The sequence below is a fragment of the Nestor notabilis genome, unplaced genomic scaffold (genome assembly GCF_000696875.1).
Source record: "Nestor notabilis isolate BGI_N333 unplaced genomic scaffold, ASM69687v1 scaffold10197, whole genome shotgun sequence".
NCBI classification, from domain to species: domain Eukaryota; kingdom Metazoa; phylum Chordata; class Aves; order Psittaciformes; family Psittacidae; genus Nestor; species Nestor notabilis.
The window spans coordinates 32,085-46,965 of NW_009937798.1; positions in this window are offsets into that span (position 1 = coordinate 32,085).

Below are 14,881 nucleotides of genomic sequence, written 5' to 3' on the forward strand. Positions count from 1 at the left end.
AGCTATATAGCCCATGTGGGGCTTCAGTGGCTTAACCAACAAAAAAACATTCATACGCAGGAGCTACAAGGTTTTCTAGCACATACTGGTCTCATGAAACGCTTATTCTTCCACTTTGTACCTATAAGGAAGATGGACAACTCATTCTTCTGTCACTGCCATCCATCCATGTAATTTAACTTTCACTCATGAAATGCTGAACAGAAAAGCTTTTTTTACTGAAGAATAAAAGTATTTAGATGGCAGTGACTGAAAACAACCCTGATTTTCTAGGCATTAGGATAACATACAGCACTTACGCTATGGGGGAAAAAAAAAAGCTAAAAGCTGATTATTATTAGCATCAAGCACTCTCGCAAAGTGTACGTGACCATCTGCCAGCGGGCTTGTAATGAATCATACAGGCAAACACAATCACAGTGTAACATCACCAGAAGAGAAAAAAAAAAAGACAAAAAGCACAGAAGCTTAACCAGGCTTTTGCTACCATGGAAAAAAGAACAAAATAAAACTTTGATTGTGTTTTTATATGATAAAACAGCTTCCCCAAATGCTGGTTTTCTAGAAGTGCAGAATTACAGTTCAGACAATAACATAAAAGTAGAATGTGTTACAACTGAAGCAAGCCAGAAATCTACTAACGCTATATCAAAAGAACAATATAAACCTTTATTTCTTCCTAGCAATGAATATCAGCTGCAAAGATGACTGGGCCTTGCTCTGTTCTTCTCAAGATCTATACATTAATTTCAGCTTCTATACTCCAGGTTTTGCTTGCTCTTCTGGTGTCTTGTTATCACAATATTTCCCATATAAGTTTCTGGAAATACATCCTAGTATTTCTTCCCATATAAAGATCATCTCCTCTCAAGAAACTTGGAACAAAACCCAAAAGCAAACAAACAAAAGCTGCAGTTTTGGTTTATGAAATGTATTCTATGTTTATATGCAGAGAGAATTCTGGGCTGGAATCAGCCATCCTGTCAACGCCTAGCGCCTTCGTTTAGCAAAAAATTTACATTCACTCATTTTTCATTTCCCTGTTAGTCCAAACCAGTTGAATGCAAAGAAGAAACTGGTGGCATACGTTAAAATTACGAGCAAAGTAACCAATGAAAGTTTTTATGAACGAAGTCTAGCAAGGCATCAGGATCTTACTAGTGAAATCTATGAGTCTATCATGCTGTAAGCAATGACTACAAAGTAGTAAAAAGGAATTTCAGACACTGACTTTTATCCTGGAAAATCATAAGCCATTTGTAAATCATTACAGGACATGATCATGTGCTCATGTGCATAAATCATGTACATCAGCTAGAGAAGCCACACAGGCAGGTGGGCAACCTTCCCAGAATGGGCTCCTGAGCAATAATCATATGCATTCATAATGTCCAACAGGTTTCTGCAACTGTTCCATGTTAGCTGTTTTGTCTGAATATGCTACGTAGATCTTCAAAAACATCTTTTGGATAAAATTGGCCTTTTGACTCAGAATGCCTTTGTAAACTAACATTTAAAGGACAGAGTCCACAAAAAACTACACTATGTCTTCCTCCTTCCAGTTTGAGCCAATTTCCCTGGTATGGAAGCAGGATGTACTTCAAGTTCTCATGTCTTCACTGGTAATAAAGGATAAAATTAGTGCCAGCCTCAACAATCTGTCTTTATTAAATAAAAATAGTCATTTGCATTCTCATCCTGAATATGTAAAAGTTCCTTTCTTTCTTGTCTATAGCAATGTATCAAATGAATATATGGATTATTCCAAATTTCACAGATGTAACACAGACAAACTAATACCAGTAGAGTATTAGACAGAGAAGCAGCATATGACCTGCAGAAAGTGATGGCCTGGTAGGTGGTTTCTGCCATCATGAAAACATGATAAATGAAGGTAGATATTCTCAGGCTTCCTCCTGTTCGACTGAGAGTTGAAATGCATTAGCCTGTACATTATAAAATTTCTACCTGCAGCCATTACAGCAAGTTTTAGTAAGTGAAAACTGTATGCAACTGTGGACTGCATGGTGCTCCTGCAGGCAGGACATTCAATTCCAGTTTAATCTGATGTTTTCAACATTATCAAAGATACTGAGAGAATTGCTTCTCACTAGGTATAATAAATACATACATGCCAATAAAGACAGTCTGAACAGTATTAGATGTATAAATAGATCACGGAAAAAGTCTCAAAAGCAATGTCAAATCTGTAGAATTTTATCAGTTTTTATTCTCACATTTTGGAAATGTGAAAGAAAGGTCTTATAAGACTTTCAGAGGAATTTACATGTCCAGGACTGTTAATTGAACTATCCAGAAATCTGGCTTCCAAAAATCATGCTCAGAACAAAATTATGTTTATTTGTTTTCTATCTTCCATTGCCATTTGCAGAGTAACGTTTTCAGGCTTCTGCAATCATTTCCCCTAAATTTAACTTATCATTTTTTCTTAATCTAATTAGTTCATTCGAGGATGTAACAGACCAAAATGGCTGAGTAACGTAAGCACTGGCAACACTGGTATGCCCCAAAACAAGGTAACATTTGTTTTTTACCCCAAAACTATTGAGAAAATTTATAACAGCTGCATATCAGTTTTCAAAAGTACTTACGTACAAAACGTTAAAAGGCTCTTATCCTTTTTCATGTTTATGGATCAGAGACACGTGGTTACCTAAAGATGCAAAGATACTACGATTTTGGAAGACTTGAAGCCTATATTGAGGAGCACTACTTTTTAGAATCTGTCATTCACTTGTGAACATTAAACATTTCAAGTTTTAAATGTAAGGCATTAGACTAGAAAGTACAGAATACGTGACTGTTCCATCTCAGAGATGTTGTTAAAAGTCGACTGTAATAGCTGAGGCCAGAGCAGAATATAAACATTAAAACAGAATAAGGATTTAATAATCATTTATTCCTCTGGTTTTGTTCTCTTGCCTGTATCTTTTCTTTCTGCTGGACTTGGCAGATGTCCCACATAACAGGGGATGTCCTGTATTACATAGTCAAGCATTGTGTCTCATATGAAAAGCATATGGGGCATGGCTTTCCACATATTTTCAAAGAAACTGGGCTGTTTTCTGATGCCTAGTAAACTGGAAAAATTACACAGTGCATATGTGGATAAAATCTGCGCATACAGCAGATGCAGTACCAAGTACAGTGCATCTGATGTCCATGTGCAGAGCTGTTACAGAGTCCTAAGCTGTCCTGAATTTCAACATTTACACAACTCTATATTTATAAACTAAGATTAAGTAGGGGAAGAAAAAAACCCAAACCAACAAAAAAACCCCCACAAAAATAGACAAGATAAGAAACCCTCTCTCCTTTATTTCTAATGCTGAATACCTCAATTTCTGTTTGTTGTCTGTTCCTTAAAATTACTTCATTCCCCCAGCTGTAATATGGGGCAATATTTACTAACCCATCTTCCACTTCATTTTTTGGAAATAGATGCTTTATTCTGACATGGGAGAGCCATCAAAGAGATGGAATTCAACGAAGGAGCTTTTAATGAATTTACAAACATTGAGAAATCAGTGAGAGGAAACCAAGTTTCACTTACTGTAAAGTCTGATTCTTATTTGGACTGGCTACAAAAGCCAGTATTTCAACTAGTGGTGACACCTCTTGAAAATACTTCCACTTGTTTAACTTGTTGAGTGAATGTTTGGTGAGAAACCTGTATTTTTAAAAAAAATCCTCACTGTGTAAAGTTAATACAAATGGCAACTGGTTGAGGATTCACACGTTCTGGTTTACTTTTAAAATACGCTTGTATTTCAAATAAAGACAGTTCTCGGCCACTGTTCATGTCATTAACAGCTTTAAAAGCCTTGGGCCATCATCCTCTGTGAGCAGACACAGGGTATCTGCAAATTATAATAATGGAGAACAGACCCACATTTTGTTTACTTCAGCAGCTTCTGACCACTGTGCATGCTTAGACATGGCAGAAAAAGATTCTGACTGATACTTGAAAAGCCTTCTAAATGAGAGGCCCACAGTTTACCCTTAAAGCATCACTTTTTTTCTTAGTCCTCTAGGCTATCAGTTTACTGAAATTACTGTCTTAAAAGTGTCTGTTATTTTTCTTTATTAGGTGTATTGCAATCTAAAATTGTGGGGCAGCAGAGGCAGGTAAGTGCAGATTTTCTCCACCCTGTTGCAGAACGAGCAAGTTACAATATATAAATACATAGGAGCCTGCTTCAGATAGATAGAATAAATGAGCCAAAATTGACATTTTAAAAGTCAGAAACAAATCTGTCTCAAGTTAATAAAAATGAAGAGCAGTCTGATTTTGATGTATATTTTATGGCTTGTTAAGTTCATGGTGTATATGAAGTGTGTTTTAAAAATTATTCATTTGAAACATGTTTCAGTAAGTATTATTTTAAAAAATTGGAAAACAAAAGTAGCAATTAAGCTCCTGGTATTTGAGAATAATTTGTCTGGTTGTAAACGTCTGTTAGCCAAGCAGGCTTGCATGTGGGCAACAACAGTCTATGATGTTTTTAGTAATAGGATTAACTGTATTCTTTTGCATGTCACTAGTAGAATTAATAATATAAAATGAAGTTTATCCAACATTGCAATATAATCTAAGCCCATAATAATTTCCAATTTTAAAACCACTTTTGCATTATATTGCAATGATTGTGTTTAGCAGTTTGCAGGCATTAATATTAGCTTGTGGCTGACAAGTTTAATTTCATGGCTGTGAGAAAATACAAGAATTATTTCAAATATATTAATTACATTTTTTATCATCTGAAGAGGGATATTTTTTCTATAAGCACTTTTCACATGGAGGTCCAACATAAACATTTTTCTTTCTTTCAGCAAGTGATGACGTTTAATGAGAGAAATCAAGAGATGAAAAAGCTTATTAGGTCACTGCTGCCAGTACAGGATTTTACATATTTCTGTGTTTTGCCCATCTATATTGAATTACTCATGCAACAGGGATTCCACTGCTTCTCATGAGAGGCTTTTCTACAGCCTCATAGATCTTAGCCTCAGAAAATATTTTTTTAGATTTGGTATGAAATTAAAACAAACTCTAGGCCATGACTCCAAACCATTTCCCTGCCTGCTGTAGTCTTGCCCCGTGTACTTCACAGCTGGCTGAAAACTCAGTCCATTGCTAGCCCATACTTCCTTGCTGTGGGTTGCAATGGGGTTCCAGAAGAGACGCTGCTTCAACATTTCAAATGAGATTTACCAGAGGTCTAGTGCTCTTAACATTGAAAAATGTGCCTACAGCATAAAATAACTATCTTTCCAGGGTGAATAATCTACTGAAACCCAGTTTCTTGGTGGACTGTTTTTAATCAATTCAAGTGAATTCATTACTTAAGGAGATGAGAGTCAAAACAATAAAGTTTGGATATATTATAATGAAATGAAACAATACTTACAATATACTAACAACAGTACCTTGAGACAATGAAGCACATCTGAAATCTGGGATAACTATCACCTCTTTTCATAAGTCAAACAAGAACTTTTAGCAAAAGACAAGAAATCAGGTGGTTTTATCCTCAGTCATCACCTTCTGCAGAGAAGTGGTTTGGAAAAGGCTCCTGGCCTTCCCATGCAGTAAGGTTTTTATAATAAGAAGGAAGCCAGCATTTGTACTGTCTCGTGAACTTAATGACGTGCATTTTGCCAATCTTCATGTGCTTTCATCTGAGCTTGTTACTCAACAGTCCCCTTCTGATGAACAGAGAGGAATCTCTCTGATGCTCCAAGGAAACCTTGGGTGACCTGATCTTTTTATTTTGTCAAAGGCCACATTGACACCCTGTGCAAGGATACAATTTTCAATCATAGAATAGGAAAATATTCTAAACTGGCCAAGTTAGGATATATTCTAATTGTCACGGCATCTAGTAAATATTTTGACTTCAATGTATGTGGGTTTGTTCTTGAAAATGTTACCTGAGTGGGAAAACAGGCAAAGAAAAGCAGAAGTAGTAGAATAACATCAGCTGATCATTAATTTGATGAATTAGATATAAAGTTATTTATGTTCAAGAAAAATGCCACTCACTGGGCATTGCTATTAATAATGCCCCACAGTCTACAGACGAAGCAGTAACAACTGATAATATAGAATTTAATACTAAAGGTGAAGCCTTATTAGATATTTAAAATAGAAACTGACCACAGATTTGACTGAAGATACTGACCTAAAAATCAAGTGAGAACATACAACTACAAGCAAGACCTTCTACAATCAAGTTTAAACTGAAGCTTGTAAGCTAAGCTTGAACTCTTTGATAGGATTAGTAAGTATAGGTCAGTTTGGATGTGGCTAGCCTGAATGGGGATTCACATTCAAACACTATGGACAATGACAGTCTCCAAATTTCCTGTACATGCATTTACAGTGGGACAAAATAAAGATTTTTAAAGATTTCAATTTTCTCTGTGTAGTGAAACTACTCGAGTAATAATTCAGATTTAAAGAAAGTGAAAGACCAGCAAGAGGAATTTCTCATTATTTTGTGTTGGAAAGAAAATATACTATTTTAATGATAAGATACTCATAAGAGATTTGATCTTCTGTACACATTCCACTGGAGATGGAGGATTATCTTTCCAGCAAATGATTTATTTGGAGAGATAAAAAACAGACTGTTATGCAGCCAATGAGGTACTTATGTTAATATTTACATAGCAATAGGAGTCTTGCTAGATGGTTGTACAGAGGTAAGGAGTCCAAGCTCAAAGGAGCTTAGTATCAGTATGCAGGTAATCTTCCTCCTGTCCCATCACAGGTCCTGACGCCTTGCTAACCGGGGAAAAAATACTTCAGTTCCTTCCTTTACTCGTACAGAAGTAAGACCAACAATAAAAAGAATACTCAGTTTTTGTGGCAGAATTGGCAGGTACTGTTTTTGAGAACAATTACTGAACTATGTTTATTAATACTGAAAAAAGCAAAGATTTATCTTTATGGAGTACAAAAATAGTTTACAGTTGTTCTGTCCTCTTCAAATTACACATCCACAATACAGTTCAACAAATATGAATATAAGAAAATAAGCTGCAAATATTTTTCTTGCACTCTCCATAAAAAGGTTAGCATATGTACTGTATTTTTTTCTTGAGGGAAACAGATGTCAGGAACTAGGTACCTTACTGTTGCCATAAATGTCCTCTCTCTCTCTGAAAGCTTTGTTTATTCCTCTTACACAGTTTCTCACTTCCTTTTCATTCTCTCTTTGACATTAGTTTATCTTTGAATTCAGATTCTTAACTTGAACATGCTCTTCGGAAGTATGACATGCTGTTATTATCAAGTAAGTGTGCTATTACCAGATGAGAGAACTTTCCGCTAACCTGAATGACTGCTTACAAGAGGAAGGGTTTAAATCACATGGACTGGAGTGATTTGTAAGGCTAGATTACCGTCAACTGCTTAAAAATACATTCCTTTAAACAAAAGGCATATGCATTTTTCTTTAAGATGTCAGTAAGGCAGATTTCTCGTTTTCCAAAAGCCTTCTGGATTCTTTCAGTCTGCTGCCTTTTTGCATCAACATAATATGACATTCACATAATACAACAAAAGTCAAAACCTTACATAAAGATTTTAGGTTTACGTTGTCCAAATGCAAAAACTGTTATTAAAAAGACATTTTTCAAAGAGCTTATAAACAGTGTATGAGCATGTAAAGTAAGAATAGCTACTAATTTTTTCAACTATAATTTGATAATGAAGAGTAAATATGCATGTGCTGTGGAAACAATTTTTTAAAATTTGTTTTATAGGCCTTACTAGAGCTAGTTGCTACACACTTGGACACAAGTTATTTCATTCCATTTCAAACCAATGATAACCTCTTTTAATAAGTGCTGTATTATGTTTTCCCCAGTATGGGAGATAGACAGGGTACAGCACTTAACACTGACAAAGATATACAGCAGTCCAATTGTAAGATCCTTAACATTAGCTGTAATTTCCATGTTAATTTTGAACTCATGCTATTTGAGTTCAAGATGTAATTACACTTGTTACCAGCTGAAATTTGCTGTCATCACGTAACTCTGAAGAGAATGAGCATAGCCTTTGGGCACTTCAGCCAAACAATATAAAAATGTTAAGGAGGAAGGACACATAGCAACTATTCTTCATAATCCTGAAACTCACTTCCTACTTCTTACGTAGATGATTTCAAAGATTAAAGTAACAATCATTACTGAAAAATGCTCACAGTGAAAGAAACTTTAACCTTGACAGGCTTGAGAGATGGGCTGATGCCAACCTCATGAAATTCAACCAAGCCAAGTGCAAGGTCCTACACCTGGGTCAGGGCAATTCCAGGCACAGCTACAGGCTGAGAAGTGGTTCAGAGCAACCCTGCAGAAAAGGACTTGGGCGATTCTACGAAATATCTGTAAAAGTGTAATCTACACAAATAATTTATGCAGATATCTAAGAAGCTTCTCACAGCGGGTTAATGAAGCTCCTATTTGTAGGACAGATGGTAGTTCAGAATCATAGAATCATGAATGATTAGGGTTGGAAAGGACCTTAAGATCATGTGGTTCTAATCCCCCTGCCATGGGCAGGGATGCCTCCCACTAGACCAGGTTGCTCAAAGCCCCATACAGCCGTATTCTACTTTAGACATCCCTTGAAAATTTGGATTGATAAAGTAAATCACTATAAAGTAATGAAACAGTAAAAACTAAGAAACATTTTAATTTAAGGTTATGAAATGTGGAAATGATAATGACAGGAATTTCAAAAAACATTCATTCATGTTATTGTTACAGCTCAAGATGTGATATCATAAAGTCCCAACCTAAATTAACATTATATTTTATGTACAGTGGCGTCTATAACATACTAAACACATACATATATATAGATAAAAGTATGTATATATAAAAATATATAATTTCTTTTAATGTTTGTATAACCTCAGTGGAAAAGCATTGAGCAGATATTATGTAACAAAAGTAGGATAACAAAATAAGTATATAAGTGGAAAATACGGTCATGTCAGTTGTCAGACTGAAAAAAGGCATACCAAGTTTAACCAAGACAGTCCAAGAAAGCGAATCCAGTCAGTGCCTACAAAGTAAGCAACAAAGCTGACATATTTGGTAGGACAGCTTCCAAAAATGAAAATGAATTAGAAGCAATTAAGTAAATAGTCTACTTGTCTGAGGCAGAACTAATATAATAAGCTTCACAAGCAAGAAACATTTCAAATGTTATGGAGGAGTCAGACAGAACACGTTACAAACTTCAACGTGTTGATGATGATCAACAGAGGAATTCTAGAGATGTTAACGAAAGTATAGCATCAAAATAAAACACCAAAGAAACAAAGGGATTAAACATAATCTGCAGATAATAGATCTAAATGCATTGAAGGATGGTGGCAGTATCAACTCTGAAAGAAAGAAAGTGGCTAGCTTGCAAGCATTTCCAAGGGAATATAAGTAAGCTAGTTTTGGCTGCATTATGCTTCCATTAATGGCCTGACATACAGGAAAAATACCGTGTACTGAAATGATGGATTGGATGTTACAAGGCAAGATGGGAACAAACAGACTGAGTCACCAAGACAGAGTGGTAACTGAAATCTTCAGTGGATCAGATTATTGACCTCTTGTCCCTTCAGCAAAACTACAATATGAGAATTACTGGGTAAATGCCCTCCCTGGAAAGGAAGGGCACTCAATTGAGACGTGAGGGAATGTCAGAGATGGAACATACAGATGACTATGAATTCACAAGATGTTACACCAGATGTTTTGAGTGATTAGACATAAGCAGCAACTGAGAAAGTAAACAGAATCCTGATATTTTGGTAAAGAAGTCACGAGAGACTGGTTGGAGAAATTTAGAATGAATAAAAAGGACAACACACAAATGGTTGGGAAAGGAGGAATGATTGGTAAGATACTACCACTAATTTTAAAAGTGCTAAAGAACTGAACTATGGGTCTTGATGAAAAAAAAGGTTGTTTTGGCTTTTTGGAAAACATAACAATCTGGCACTCCTCTCTTTCAAAGAGAGCGTAAGATCACAAAACCGGTAAGATTTTCAGTAGACTAGAAATCTAGTAGGTTCCAAAATACTGTTCCCTGTTTTCTAAGTTAGGAGTTCATGAGTCTTGTCCTTGTTGACATTTGTTCCTGAGAAACATGCTAAAATAGTCCCAGGGAAAGAAAATATTTTGAAGCCAGCAAATGAAACTACCATAAACTAATATTAAAAGACCAGGAACCAAAGGTGGGGACTTAACATTGACTGTCAAAATGTGAGGAATGTAAATACCAGAAATATATAAAATACTTCATTAGTTTATTCTGTTTCAGATGATTTTTTATCTCAGATTTGATATTGAAGTTCCATATTCTCATACTACAGCATTTTAATTTACATATGTAGATTAAATATCCCTATAAGAATGCAGCACCAAAACCTAGTTGTTTACATTGTTCTGCCTTTATTTTGCACATATTTTATTACATATTTTTCCCTTGCTAAAACAAGAAAACTGCTGAAATGAGAACATGCTTATCTACTAAATCAACATCTTGAAAGTTTTAGGTGGCAAGGTCTGCAGATAGCAGACTGAAGCCAAGTCAACATTTTCTTACATTACCTCAGAAACTTATACTTTTCTATCAGAGATCTCTCAAGATCTCTATTTTGCTGTCAAACAGAAGCTACGCAGCTGTAAGTAAAATGATAATTGGAAAGATAATGTTAGCAGTATTCAGGCATCTCTCTCAAAGCAGCTTAGTCATATGCTGTGTGGAATAAAAACAGGATTGGCTGAGTAAGGGAATTTACTGTTTCCCAGGAAAGGAAATTGCCTGCAACACATCTGGCAAAACGTTCTAAATGTTTAGGTTTGACAAAATATATATTTCAGCTCTTCTTATAAGGTGAGTGCTGTAGAGTGGGTATCTTCTTTCTAAAAAGGGAAAGATTCAATTTGTACTTTAAATATACCAAGCCACTATTTGCTATTTTATGTCAAATACTATATACTCAGCTATGAAGCAAGCAGGAAACCACAGGCTAAGCAGTGATATTTGAGTTTGCAGAATGAATGTATCATGAATGTGAACATAACCCTCCATATCAACAGCAGAAATAAAGATGAAGAGAAACATGAACGTGAAAAAACCACCAAGAGGAAGCAAGTGGTCTGAATTATAATTTTTTACTCGATTTCGTACTGGCATATATAAAATTCCATGCCAAATTACTTAAATTCATTCCTTCCTATTTCAACATGTCTAACAATCCTTCTCATAACTGATGTGAGACACATCTCTGTCATTCAGCTTTTGTGGAATAAGCCCTGCCCTGCAAGCAGACTTGTTATTACGCCTCTGAGGCTCAGTAAAAAGGCTGTATTCAGGCATCTTCCTTCCTCCTCCTCAGTTTTCAAGGACAAAAATGTATTTAACTTGCCTTACTTTTCACACCAGTTTTCTAAATTTAGACATTACTACTTTCTTTCCCCCTGAACTCTGACTGGCTTTGACTCACTGGGGAGGCAGTGAAGACCACTTCCTCCTCCACAGCTGGGAAAGCTGCTCCCAAAGGGATAGAAAGGGTGAAGGATCGCAATCAAATGCTCCAAAAGATGCATCAAATATGGCACTATCCTGTAGTTAAGGGTTAAAGAGATGTGTATTTATTTTACTGGCAAGGTGAACACTCACTATCTTTCCTGGGCAGTGGGAAAGAGCCCTTCATTAAAGCTGTATGAGTCCATTGGACCCAGATGGGAAAACAGCATAATTCTCTCTCAGTTATGTGTATGTGTGTGTGTTGGGGGTTGTATTCCAGTTATTGCCCCTACAACCTGGAATTATTGAGGAAAAGCTGGGGAAAACATTGCCATGGTCAACCTCAAGGTGTTACTCTGAGGGCTAGATGAGAAGTATGGCTGAGTAGCTAACTTGTGGTACCTGCTGTGCTGGTAAGGGTCTTAGGTTAGTTATTTCTTGTCACTTCTCGGAATTATACCTGCATTTTCCATAACTTTTATGTGAACAGCGGACAGCTGCTATAGCAACTGGCTATTCATTCATTCATTCATTTAAAGAGAAAAAAACCCAACAAAACAACAAAACAAACCCAGCCAAAAAAACAGTAAGAGGTGAACTAGTTCCTCTTTCCAGTATTCATACAGCCACAGTTCTCCCTAGTGGAGGTCCAAGATACAGCAAGCCTTGCTAGGCAGCTTCCAAGTTCAGTCTTGTTACTGGCCCCATTACGACTCAAGGGCCTCCCAGGGTCATGCATTGGCCTTTCCTAAAGGAAAACAGACTCCAGTTCAATCCTTTAGAGACACTCGTCTCCCTCAAAAACCCAGCAGAACTGAGTTGCCAGATTATGTTGGTGATCTGACTCACTAGTGTGGCATAGAGATGGCAAGCTTCATAGTAATTCAGAAACTATTGATTTAGTCAAGCCTTTCATAGAGATTATGGCTAATGAATTCTCAGCATCCCTTAAATCTTTTATTTATGTACAGTCCCTTGAGTAGAAGGGGTAGAAGACTAAAAATTTAAAAGAAAACTTCTGAAAGACTGCACTGGTGAGTCTCAACTTTAATATCTAACAAAAGGATTTAAAAACCCCCACAAAATATAATCAGAAAAAAATAAGATTACCCTCTAGTTCTTCCTCATTAGGAGACAGATACTTTCAGGGCTACAGCAATCTTATTTTCAGCACTACTCTATCGAGGGCTCTATTATTTTGGGGGCTAGCTGTGAGAGAAAAGAAAGCAGGGAACAGACCAATTTAAGAAGTACAAGTTGCAATAGGAAATTCTCATTTAAGTTAGCAAATTAATTAAAAATACTCAAATAACAGAAAAAATTGAATTTGAATGTCTAGTTAGAGTCCTAGAAATGCGTCGCACAACCTAGTGTATAAATCTAATCCTATACGCTGTCTTCATCAGATAATAGTAGGTTTCTCAACTACGTTGCAAAAGACTGTTATTCACATGGATTTAAACTTTCTTTCAAAGACTTCAATACATTGGAAAGGAGAAAAGCTTTTGAAACTTCGTTAACAATGCAGGTAGCTGTCACATTGATTTGTTTTGCTACTGCAATACAAAGTTGAAGGATGGAGAATGTATAATTTATATGCCAAGCATATAAATTTTGTAGAAAATAATCTTGACTGTATCCCAAGTTCCAAACATATTCCTCCATTTCCTCTGCTGGGAGGATGAACGATGGCAGATGAATACTCCACAGGAAAAAAATCTGACAAATTGGTTCTACAGGTCACAGTCCAAGTAAAATTAGAAAGAACCTTTCTGGAAGTCTCCAGAATTGTAGAGATTTTCCTTTCCAGAGGTAACTACATAAAGAAATCCTAGCAACTTCCAACAATGTAAGGCAAGCATTTTAGCTGCTGTAAGCATTTTTGACAACCTCTGAGCACAACTTCCATGATTTAAAAGGAAAAGCCACTTTAATACACTGTATGAAATATAGCAAGTTGTGTAAGAAAGTCTGTCGTAAAAGAGGCATGCTGAGGCACGCTGGGATTTTCCTCATATAAGAGAAACTGGTCTGTAATTCATGCTAGCTTGACTAGCATGGCATTCCCTTTGTTTGTTTTAATTAAGAGAAATCTATAGCTTCCAGATCCAGACCTAGGAAAACTCTCAGGCTGTTTTTTGTGCTAGTTTCAGAAGACATTTTCTAAGGCAGAGAAGTGAACATTTCCAAAATTTCAGTGGAAACAACTCTGTCCCAGGGTTTTGTAAATTGGTTAGTAATTTTCTGCTTTTCCAAGACAACTGATCATTGCAGAGAATATGGGAGTGGGATGGAGGTGGGGAGCTTCTTTTTACTCTTACACATCCATTTCAAACACTTATTTTTTAGCTTCCCTCACCTTTTATGGCTATTTCCTACTTCCAAGAGCACAGAACTGGACTAGCAAGAGCTGGCAGGGTAACTGCTGCTCAGCCATGCCACCTCGTGAGGCAGGCCTTGCTGCCACTGTCTCTGGATAGCTCTTGCTCTTCCAGTCCCAGCTGCCTTGCCATTTGTATCTCTCGTTAACATTAGCACTTCCAAAGTTAGCCATTTAATACAGACAAAAAAGCCTTAAAAAAAAGAAGGCTTGAAAACGCTTAACTCTTGAAAGACATGCCTAAAGTAGAATATTAATCTCAGAGACTGAGTAAAACACAAAGTCTGTGTTCAACTGAAAACTTTTAATTAACCCCCCTGTGTTGTTCTCTTTGCAAGGACATGCCCAAGCCTGCTTTTGTATACTTAGGACAGTGCCTTTCTCTCCATTTACACAATGCATTAAACACAAATGAAATTACAATTTAGTTCAGCACATTAAAAATAAAATCTTTAAGAAGAACAAACAAGCCCAGGAACTTTTTTAACCTTTTTTTTTTTTTTTTTTTTTTGGAGCGTGTTTAAAGATGGTTACCCCCCACAAATAATTTACAAGCATAGTTGAAGGCTATCGGGACTGATTGCTCTGTCTAGGAAATTCCTAATTGGAGCCGTGCTGCAGGAATTCGCAGGGGTCCTGTTGCTGCCGGCTCCTCCCTGGGGTTTCCTCTCGCCCCGCGCCGCTCCGCACCGCTCCGCGGACCCCCGCGCCGAAGCGCTCTCCCTACAGCCCGCAGTGCCAGTGGCCCCCCCGCCCTGCAGGAAGGCCCCGACGGAGGAGGGAGGAGGAGCAGCTCCGCTCCACATGTCTGCCTACTCTTATCAACTTATCCTATACGGGAAGGGAAGCGATTGATTTGGGCACCGAGGCCGTGACATCCTGGCACGGGCGAGGAGGAGCCAAGCTCACGGCTGGCGGGGCCGCGGGGG